Raw genomic sequence first — 12,375 nt, forward strand, 5'->3', positions numbered from 1 at the left:
ACTCGCAACTTTGGGGAATGAAAAAGGCGTTTTTTAGAAGTGCCATTAACCTGAATTTGTACGGAAAGTAGCAGTTTTGAGACGGGGGAGGAAAGAGTTCATTTTAGACAGGAGGGATAAGTCTGTGCAAAAACTCAGACTTGAGAGAAGAGGGAAAGATGGTTAGCCTAGAGTGGTTAGGGCAGGGTCCTCTTTGGGAATTCAGGGTACCGTTATGTAGTGCTTACATCAACCCTGTGAGGGTTAGAAGTGGGGAAACTGAGGCCTGGCGAGGTTACGGGACTTGTCCAGGGTCATGCAGATGTTAAAGGTCAGGCAGTATGCAGACAACTCCCTGACTCCAAGATGACCCCAGGGGAGATTTAAGTAATGTTGTTGGGTGTGTTCAGGGCCTCTGATGGTGACACCTGCTAAGGTGGAGAACATGTTCTAAGAACTCGCCTATTTTAGAAAACCAGGACAAATTTTGGGAGGAGATTGTGAAGGGAAGTAGAAAAGTTTGGACTGAAGGTTTGATAAATGTGAGAGCCATTAGAAGAAGAAAGATCTTTGGTCAGGGAACAACTAAAAGAAGAGATGGTACTTCCTGGGAAACGCAAGATTTAGATTGCTGCAGAAGGGAACTGTAAGAATAGAGCTACAGAATTTACAATGGAACAATTCCTTCCCCCTAACCTCTGCCACTTACTACCTGGGTGACCTTAGACAAGTTATTTAACCTTTCTCAATCTCACTGTCCTCATTTATAAAATAAGAGGGTTAGACTAATGTCTCTTGGAGCTCTAAATCTATCTTTCTATAGTCCTCTGACATTCATCTTGATGATTGTGTTGACAGGTGTTCTCATAAATTTAAACTTGTTTTCCATACTGTAGAATACAAGTATACTCTTCAGGGCTGTCCATCAAGTTAAATATTTTCTGCCCTCCTCAATCTAGCTTCTATTTATTAGATTGGTCCAAGTTGGATCTGATGGGATACAAAAAATATTTTAGTATTTGAATCAGTTAATTGCTTTTACTGAGGTATAAAAATACACAAATTATTACTATTATCTACAAAAACATACTTAATAACTCTACATGGAGACATCCCTGAAGTAGTTCTATCAAGTCTGAAAAGCTTCTGAGAAGACAGGTTTCTATTTACTCCTTGGACAGGTCCCTCTGACCAGATGGCTTAAAAAAACAAAACCCTTCCTTGGACCCCAGATTATCCACTTGGGGACAATTTCCCAAGGAGCTGCATCTCTTTGGTTATTTAATTGTGTCTGTAGCATAATTCTACCCTCATCTTTCCAGTGTTTTTAACATAAATGAATGTTGTATTTTATCAAAAGCATTTTCAGTGTTTATTGCTATAATAATAAGGATTTTATTATTTTTGTCATATTCATAGATTTTTCAATTATTTTGAACTTGGGTTGTTAAATTTCTCTATTGTTCTGTTAATTTGGGTTTTTTACGTTTCTGTAAACATTCATCATTTCTTTTAAGTTATCAGTTTCCTTGCCATATAATTGGCATAATAGTTTGTAGCAATTTCTTTTATTTCATCTTTATAAGTTGTCATTTCACCTTTTTCATCTTTTATATTTGTGGTTTGTTTTTCCTATCTTACCAAATTAGCTCTTCCTCCACTGACCCCACTTTCTACTTCAGCATCTCCCCAAATAGCTGCCAAAGATGAGACTCACATAGCAGCAAATGGGCACCAAAGATGGACTGCTGGAGCAAGAAAAATGAACTCTTTAGCAATCTTAGAGCATGTGTTCCAGTGTTTTCTTTCCTTTTGTGTGGGATGGCTCAGGTCCCTACATAAATCAATTACTCAGAGGCCTCTCAAAGTGATGACAGAAAAGAGTTTTATTCGATTCTCGAGAATCTGGACAATCCCACAGCAGTTCACCTGGAGTAGGAAAGCTGAAGATAAAAATCAGGACAGTGATTTATAAACCCTAACGCAAGTCCCTCCTCCCCCCCACTGACCATTATCCTCATTAGCTGAGGATATGGTCTTACATTCTAGACACGAGATCTAACCAATCCCTTTGAAATGAAGACATCGAGGAATTACGCAAGTTTTGTCCAATCATTGAGACCCCAGTACACCACACAGTTTTATACCTTATATGGAACTATTCTATTCCAAAAACACTGCAGCCCCGAGCCTCCAGGCCCCACCTCACCCTTGGGAGAAAACCACAATCTGAGGAGTCTTCACCAAGTCTATCCCACTCACTTTCCTACCCCTCACCCTGAAGGGTGGGGAGGAGGTTGGGGAGGGAGGACTATGCTGTATCCCTTGGTTTTTCTTCCCTTTCCTCTTCTCTGCTTATCAAAATACAAATCAGTACCACCATCTGATTTTCCTAGATGCCAGTGTTCTTTCCAAAGTCCAGGGCACATGCTTTCTATTCTGTACTAATGAGAAGACACCTTCCTCAAAATCCTTTCTTTTGAGGTCTTTAAGAAGGGTCTACCTCTTAACTAGATTCCCCACCCCCATGCCTCACTCCTCTACACTCCTTACTTTCCTCCTGCAACTGGACTACCATAAGATGATTTAATAGATTTTTTCCCCAATTCATTTTTTTCATGCCACCCTAACATAACACCATACAGAGCCTGTGAATGGCTGAATAAAAAGCCTTAAGAGCAAAAACCACAGCTCAGAAAAGGATAAGATCTTCTTTCCAAAAGCTTCAAATTAGGGTGTTTGGTTGTTTTGTTCATTTTTTTTTTGAAGGGGGTGGTATTTGTTGTAGTGTCATTTTTAGTGTCATACATATATTTAGAAGTTTTTTTGTACTATAATTAACATGATTCTTCCAGTTTCTGGGTTGGAGCTGGGGAAATACACGCATATACACACATATAATTGTTGTGTGTTCATCCTTCGTTTTCAAAGAAAACCATGACATCAGAGAAAAGATGACATGACTTGCACGGGACTTTGTTTTGAATAAGGGAGGGATGTGCAAGGTCACCAGCCTCACTTTCTCCTCCTGAGCCATCTGGATCTGAAATGGACAGACCGAGACAGGCACAGGCAAGAGTTAATTGAGAATTTAGGAGTGTCTTTATTAGCCAGAGGCTGTCCACAAAGGTGGCAGCCCTGAACAAAGGTGTGTGTGCCTTTTAAGCATCTTAGCACTTCCCGGTACACCTTGTGGTTCCAATAGCACACATTTTTCACAGAACAGTTTTGACAGGGGTTCCTAGGTGCTGGTAGGCAAGGGGTACAACAGAGAGGGGGGGCCCAGGCAACTGCTAGGCAAAGGGGTACAACAGAAAATGTAGCCACTAACAGTAAGTGGCTACTAGGCCCAACCCTGCCTAGAAACTCAACAGACATTTCTCAACCCAGGGACTCTGGGGGGGAGGAGAAATAATGTCCACTTCAAATCCAGTGACCAGATATTCATCAGGATGACTGGAGATGACCCAGGATGCAATGGGAGACCTTGGCCTTTTTCTCCTAAGGCCTATTCAGGTACTTAGAGTGAAGCGACATGCATTCAGTGAATAGGCATGTTTAAGAAGTAATCAGGGAAAGGGCCCTTTAATAAACAAAAGAAAAAAATGAATAAATCAAGCTGGGAGGGAAAGAGCAACAATTATTATTGAAAATCACTCTTAAGCCAGGAGGGTCCAGAAAACAGCCCTTATGTGGAGCTTCGGCAGGGACCTATTGTTACAGTCTACTACCAGACCAGACTGACAAAAAAAAAGTTATTCAACATAGTTACATTGTTCCCATTTTTTTGCAAATAAGATACAAATAAGCAACATTCTGGGTCATGAACTTGACTCCCTCACAGCTAGAGCCTCAGAGGCACTGAATTAATCCTTGATGAAATTGACTGAATTACTCCAAATTGTTGTTAATTTCTCCTCCACCCCCAACCAGTTTCTCACATATCCTCCTCAAACCAAAAAAAAATATTAATAATTTTGATAATTTTTAAGTAGCCTTATGTTCAACTTGGCCCCCAAATCCCAACCCAACATTATCTGCAGGTATCTTTATATTGCTAGTCCCCAGCATTATACCTGGTCAGTGTCTAATTGATGCTTCCTGATTGTTTCAGATAGTAAGACAAAGGCAGAGATTTTTAACTTTTTTTTTCCAAGGTGGGCCTATTGAGAAGTCTGGTGAAGTCTTTCCATCCCTTCTCAGAATCATGTTTTTAAATGCATAAAATCCAATTCATAAGATTGAAAAGAACTTTAATTATACAGGGATACAGCTATCAAAATATTATTTTTAAATATACACTCACAGGCCCCCAGTTAAGAGCCCCCATTCTAAAGTGAATGCAATTCTAACAATTTTTAGTAGAGGCATTTGCTAGTTATGCCACTCACTACATCTGCAACTAAAAAAGTGAGTGAAAGGACTCACATATAATGCATATTATACATATATATATATGGCTATATTATTAGTGTTTTCAAGAAGCTAACTCCTAATTTTATTTATTAATGGAGGGAGGGGATGCTCAAAGTAGATTAGCTGTTAATTTTTTCAAACTAAAGTTAGTTAAGTTTTCATTTCTTTGGTTCTTCAATAAAAATAGTACTTTAATGGTTAAGTATTCAATAGATGTCTTATAAAATAAATAAAATTTCTTGGATAAACACCCTAATAAAATTTGTTGTCTTAACCTAGGTTACTGAGTAAGCTTTTCTTTGAGGCAATCAGTGACTTAGAGAGGCATCATTGCACAATGACTATAGGACCATTATCACACTATGAAACTGCAAATCCAAAAATAAAAACTAATCCAAAGTAATTATTGCATGAGAGCCCTTGAGGGCTAGAACCAAGATGGCAGAGAGAAGCTAAGAAGTTGCCTGAGCTCTCCCCATTTCCCCTCAAGAACAACATTAAATCAAGCCTCTAAAATGGATTCTAGAGCAATAGAACTTGCAAAAAGATGTAATGAAACAATTTTCTGTCTTAAGATTACTTAGAAGGACTTCAGGAAACACTTCTCTCACGAGTAAAAGGGGAGCGCAGCCCAGCAAAGACAATGACCATGAAAACTCTTCACCATAGCACAGATCAGCACCTGACGCCCTTCAGTCCTAGCTCAACAGATCAGTGGCACAGCAGGCCAGCTATGAGGTCACCAGACCCACTGCAAAAGGCAAGTTGCCAGTACCATAAACCAGATACCAACAAGCTCTACTAGGTTGGGCTCCACCATCAAAAACTCAAGAACTAGCTTGCAGAGCAAGGTAAGCTTCGTTACTTGCTTCAGGCACAAGGACTTGGGTAAGTCATGGGATGGTGAAGTAATGTCATGAGATAGTGAAGTAATGGCATAAGTTCAGCCTTCACATGATTGTGGTTACAGCCTTTAAATATCCTGACCCTCAGTTGAATAAATGGAGTTGTCTTACATCCTGCCTCCTGCCTCATTCATTGCTTCTAAGGACAGAGGGTCTTGCTGGTCAAGACCCTCTACCCAAGGAGTTCCTAGATAAAAGGAATCCTACAACTCTCTACAGAAAAGTATGCAAACCAAGAAAGGTTATACACTTTTAATTATAGAAATCTTCAAAAAAAAATCTTCATTATCAAAGATGTTTTTAATAGTATTGTATTTTGGGCAGCAAATACACATACACGACTATAAAATTTTCTTCCATGTACATTGACTATTAAATAGTTAATATTGTTAGTGATGACTATTTATACCTTTTAATGCACTACCTAGTCCAGTGATTGGCACATAATAAGTGCTTGATAAATGTTTATTGATTAATTATAAATGAAAACTCAGACTCTAGCTGTGTGGTCTTTGGCAAATCACTTAACTCTTGCCTAAAATTAGAGAAGGAAATGGCAAACTACTCTAGTATCTTTGCCAAGAAAACCCCATGGACAGTTGGTCCACTGGGACACAAAGAGTTGGCACAACTGAACCAAAAAATACTTGTTTGATCCATTCAGTGATAATGAACTCATACTAGGTGCCTAAGTGATATTTTGAATGTCTTCCTTCATTAGATATATTTTTGCTATACATGTACTCAACTTCAATTCAACAGACTTGAAACCTCTACTTAATGTTTGGTAGACATTATAATGAGCTCTTAAAATTGAAATCTGAGATTCTAATTTGAATGATTTCAGGCAAATCATTTCCCTTCTCTCATTCTCAGTTCCTTTTTCCATGAAATAAGTGGGACTAGTGAGTCATCTAGCTTCAAAATCTTGTGGTAATTAAGTCCTCTGTATCTGCAGTGATGTTTGTAGTTTTAAAAATAGGCAGAGTAGAAATTTGAGGCAGGTACTTTTTCTTTAAAAGGAAGATATGATGAACTCCTTTCTTTCCTATAACTGTGGTGGGATTCTTTATGAAGTTACATGGATGAGACTAAACGTTTGAACAAGGACCTTCAGTGAGAATGGTGAGATGTATTGATAGGACCGATAAGAACACTTACCTGGCAGTTTATTGCCTTATACATACAATACATTAAAGGTAGAAATGACCAATTCAATCTGACATTAAAAGCACGACATCCCTCTTTAAAGTTTATTAACAAATGTATGTGCTAAAATTAAAATAGAACCTTTGTTTTGATAGTGTGACAGGGCACATGCAGAGTTGTCTTTCTTGCCAGGTATTTGAGCTAGCTCAGCTCTTGGAAACCTTGGGAATGAGAAGTCCCTGGATGCTCCCAGTCTGCCAGGTTTAACTCAGCAGTAAAAGACTGCAGTATTTTGGGGGAGGTGATAGCATTTTTGGGCACTGGCAGGAAGAGCAGATGACTTGGGACCTTTAAAAAGGGAGTGATTCCGTCCTTAAAAAAAAGTCTTCAAAAGAAGCTGAAATGGAAAAGCAAAACATTGCTTTTCTGTGCACTCAACACTCTCATCTTTCAATGCTGCCTTTTCACTGGCTGTCCCCTATGACAGAATAGAGAATGTCGAATGGAGTACAGAAGTAGTAGGAGTAGTGGGTTCAAGTGCCTTCAATCCTGCTGCACCCAGCACAGTTCCAATTAGACAATACATTTTCAAAAGTATAAATTAAAAAGAATAATATATGGGAACCTTTCTACCAATGTCACACAGTTAGGTTTCAGCATTTTTTTGTTTTGTTTTTAAATAGAAGATAGAGGTTCATATCTCACCTCAGATACTACCTTTGTAACATGAAAAAGTCACTTCCCTGGGTTTCAGTTTTCTCATCTTTAAAAATGAGGGGGTTGAGCTAGATGGCCTTCTGTGTGAACTGTTTCTGTGGTGCTTTTTGGTATATTTCAATTTTTTCAGATTATGAGCTTCGGATTCATGATGTTATGTTGAAAGAAAGGTAAATGTTCTTGTACCTCTATATTTCATGATGCAGTGACATATTCAGTATCATATTTATAAAATATAGTCATTCTTGGTAATATATCAGTGATTCAGCCACATTCTTTAAATAATTTCTAGATGAGAAATCTTCAACACTTAAATGTGTTCATATAGATTTGTGGAAGAAAACATTAACTAAGAGAGCATGTAATAAAGAAAGAGCACTGAATTTGGAATCAGAAAAACCCGATTTTTTTTCTTTTCTGCTTGTCTTGTATAACCATGTAAAAGGTATTTAAACTCCCTTAATCTCCATTTCCTCGACTATAAAATGGGAACAATATGTGCTCCATTAACCTACCTCACAAGCTTATTGTGAAGTTATGAGATAAGGTATATGAAAGTACTTTATAAACTATAAAATGCTCTGCAAACTCCAGCTGGCTGTGACTGGCACTCATTTCTGTGCCTTTTATTCCTTTACAGATTCTATGTATCTTATCTAATCTGATTTCTCATAGACATCTATGGTTGACCTTATGTCCCTCTGTTAATAGCATGAGGGCAGGGGACAAGTATGGAAGTCACACAGGACATAGTGACTTTGATTTCAAATACACACACACACACACACACACACACACATGCACAGTCTTATATAATAAGTAATTGGGGCTTTATGGAAGGAAACTGTTGCTGGTGAACTGAAAATCACTAAGATCTAAGTGACTGGCAACGTCAGAGTGAACTGGTAAATTTGGGGAAAAGCAGATAATCTACCTTGGTTAATGTTTGATAGAGGAAGAATAAAATAGCTGGTAAAAGTGGGTTACTGGATCTTAAAAGATTCCTAATTTGTAACAATTTGAGTCAATATGATTAATGTAAAAGTGCTGAATTAAACGGCAATGGCTTAAATCATTATAATAGGATAACAAATGTAAAACACTGTAACGTTAAGGAAATCTGAAGATCTTCCCTGCCCCTTCATAGGCCCACATGACCTGCTTTGAGCTTTGGCTCGGCCCAAAGCCTGATGAAGCCCATGGTGGGAGAAACAGGAAGGGTGTAGCAGGAAGAAAGAGTGAGGTGGAGCTGAGAGAGAGGCAACAGGCGGAGCAGAACAGAGCAGAGCAGCTAGCCTGTGTGAGAGAAGGGCATTTTGCCCAAGGGAGCTTGTTTGTGGGGAAGCCTGACTGAGAAAAGGTTTGGGCATGGTGGTTCTCCCTCTATTGGTAATGTGTACAAAATTCCTTTTTATCATGCTGGAATTGTCTTTCTGATGTCTAAATAAATATTTTGGTTTCATCTTTCAGAAAGAGAATTTATATTTTGTGAATTTACCCTGGAAATATGCCTACATATCCATAGTGGCTGCTGTGGGCATCACATTGGCACTACAAATACTTTGCAAACCTTAAAGCTCTATATAAATGCTTACTATGTATAATGACATTTGGGAAATTTAATTCTGGATTCCACTGGATTTGAATGTACCCTGAAAACAGTATCCTTAGAGACTTTGGAGACACATTATTACATGGGATAATGTACCTATAATTGGAAGGAGTCTTGGAAATCATCTAGTCCAATGTCTTCATTTTATTGATGACATAACAGATCTAGAAAGGAGAAGTGCCAAAACTCACAAAGGTTAAGTAAATAGCAAAGGTGGGAAATGAGGCATGCCCCTTTTCCTCTTAGGCAGATGGACATGCCCTTCTCCCTGGCTTGCACATGAATGTACTTATTTGGGATGCTTAATTATCTCCCCCAAAGTGACTTTTAGGTCAGTCTTGAGTCATGGAAGTTACTACAGATGGGCAGAAGCCTGTTCAACAGGCTGACTTTAAGTTTCTTACAATCATTTGCTTGGACAAGCATTCCTCTCTACTCTGCAATTTAACAGTGGGCTACCAAGCAGGCTCCTTTTTGGAAATCTCCTCTTCAACCCTCAAAAGAAACCCATAAGTTTTGCCAAAGCCGTAGAGGTCAAAGGCCTAGGCTACTAGGTCAAGGGAATGTTGAGGGCCAGGGTGGAGTGCTGTGGACAAGATCAGGATAGACCTTCCAGGGAAACTGTTCTTTGAGACTGTGCTCATTATGGCTCTTCAAGGCTCCCCCTCCCCCCATGTTGCTGTCTCTGTGAGACAAACAAGAGAATTACAGAAAACAAGGGATATGTAAAATAGATGCCCTCTAGGCTAACAGTCTTTAAGACAATAAGACTGATCAAATCAATAAGACAGGAGATGAACAGAATGTCATGTAGACTTGCAGTTTCTGTCTATATATACCCTGACCCTCAGATCAATAAATGGAGTTGGCCTATCTTCGCCTGCCTCCATGTCTTTCTTCTTCACCACTTCACCGAGCCTCGTGGGGATGAAGGTCGTACACTACAAGGGAACATCCCACAATTGAGGCTAAGAGCAGTTAATTAAAAGGCTAAAAAATGCTGAAGCTAAGATCTAGAACTGGTAAACAAATAGTATCTTTTCTCCCCACCAATTACAGCTAGGGGAAGTCCAAAGAGGCAACTGACAAGACAGGCTCAGAAAGAATACTACAGAGTATAAAATCTACAGGAGTGGACTTTCAGAACTATGTGGGCTCTCATTTCATATAGGGTCATCCAACTTCACAGGCCTGCCACTGGGGCACTGAATTGATACACTGAGAGGGCCAAAGGGAACCACAGCAACACTTGTAAGCAAAGAGCTGGGAACCAGAAAGATTCCCAGCAGTTGAGGAAAGACTAAACAATTGTGGTATATCTAACAGCTAAGGAGAACTGCTTGCTTCTTCTTTGCTTGGCTCACTTTGTGAAGTGGTACCACTCATTCCCAAACTCCTCTCTATTTGGGAATAGCTTTCTCATTATTTAACACCCTTATCGCCACAGCTCAGGGACAAAAGTTTCCTTTTGTCTCCTTTCTGCAGTCAGGAAAAAAGGATGAGAAAAGAAACTGTCTCAGGCAACAGGTTCCAAAAACTAACTCCAGCTGATTTTCAGCCTTTCTCCTAACCATGATTAAGTCTAGGTTTTGGTTTGGACTTACAGGCTCACTCTGATTTGGGGAAGCTATAAAAATGTTGATCAATAAAAATTTCTTTTCTATCTGACTCTGAGCCCCAATACTGGGAATGTTCCCCCAAAATATGAAATTTATCTCTTCCCATGGGTAACTCACTATCTATTTGCTTCCCTGGTATGAACACAGAAATCAGTACAGTAATAACCACAGTCTTAGAGAAAATCAGTTTCCTTAAAGCAAATGGAAAAATAGAATGCAAACAGACTTAAAGAAAAAAAGATTAGTGCCTGGCACAGTGGTGCACACCTATAACTAAACAACTGGGGAGCCTGAGACTGAGGGAATCTCTTGAACTTGGAGTTCTGAGCTTTGGTGGGCTATGCTGATTGGGGTGTGCCCTAAACTTGGAATCAATATCACAAGCCCTCTGCAAGGGGTGGGAGGGAGAGAGGGGTCTCCAGGTTGCCTAAAGAAGGGGTGAACTTGCTCAGGTCAGAAACAGAGGAAGTCAAAACTCCCCAGATGATGAGTAGTGGGATCAAGCCCGTAAGTAGCACTTCCAGCCTGGGTGACATAAGGAGATGCAGTCTTAGAAATAAAACAAACACAGATTAGTAAAGTCTGTTCCTCATTTCCAACAGAGATCCAATGTAGACTTTGCCAGGTTCTGCTTCTGCAGTGTAAGGGGTGACAGACAACCTCTGCCTTGTTCTGGCTGGCTTACACTCCACCTCCATCCCACAGTCCCAAATATCAAAGTCACAGCGTTCTCTGCCCTTTGCTCCTACTGGTTTCCCCTTTACAGAGGGTGTGGCATCTGTAAGGAGTGGCACCATTTCTTCCAAGGTTTCTCCCTTCTCTACTTCCTTTTATATAATGCCCAAGTTTCCCCAGCCATCAGGGTTTGGCAATAACAGGCAGTGAATGGGCAAGGCATTCAAGATAGTGCAGAGTTCAATTGTTCAAGGACTGAAACAGGAAAGAGAGGAAAGTTGTAGGCTACTGCAAGAGGGTTAGGCTGGGAGAGAACAGAGGTCACAGTGAGTTAGACAAACCGGGTAAGGCACAAGGTATTGCTCAAGGTATAAGAAAAGATGGGATGAGAAAAGACGACCATACGACAAAAGTATTTTTGCATTCATCAACAGTTTTTAAAAGCTAGCATTTAGGATATAAGTCTTTAAGGTTTGCGAAACCTTATGTCACCTCATTTGATCCTCACAACAACCTTGTGAGGTAGGTGCTATAAATTCCCATTTTACAGATGAGGAAACTGAGGCTGTGAGGTTAAGTGAGGGAGCCGGATCCACACAGCTAAGTGTCAAAGGAAGGGTTTGAACCAAAGTCTTCCCGACACCAAGTCGAGCACATTTTTACCTACAATACACCACAATGGGACTCTACAAAACAACGCCTAATGTAAAGAATTCCTCTTTGATGAAATCTACTTTTAACTTGGTCATTTTAAAGAGGAAAGATTCTTTATGCAAGTGTTTCGGAAGCTGGAATAGGGATCCCTTTCCTTACTCCTAGCTGATCTGCATAGCCGCAGAGCACCCTGCTCTGGAAGACCCTCCAAAACACCAAGGTCCAAACCGGCTTACAACTCCGTGGGCACTGCCCATTTCCGTGGGCTTCGGCCTCCCACCGCTGCCAGAGCGCTGTCTCCTATCGCCCCCTCACGGTGTGAGTAGGCATCGCTAACATTTCTATTGCCCGGAGGACTCGCAGGGGCAAAGCCCGTCCTTTAGCGGGCACCCCGTCTAACCTGGCGACGGCACGCACTGTAATACTAATGAATAATGAGGATGGTCGCTTAGCGGTTGGCAAGGGGCTTTATAAATATCCCCTTTTGATAGTTAACAAGAGTGCCAGGCACTGTGCCAAGCACTCCATAATTCTCATTTGATTCACACCAGTTTCCGGAGGGAGGTGGCATTATTATCCCCATTTCATGGCTGAGGAAACGGAGGCAGGCAGAAGTGCAGCCCGGGGTCCCACAGCTGTGAAATGTCCG

Source organism: Notamacropus eugenii, chromosome 1 (assembly GCF_028372415.1).
Source record: "Notamacropus eugenii isolate mMacEug1 chromosome 1, mMacEug1.pri_v2, whole genome shotgun sequence".
NCBI lineage: Eukaryota > Metazoa > Chordata > Mammalia > Diprotodontia > Macropodidae > Notamacropus > Notamacropus eugenii.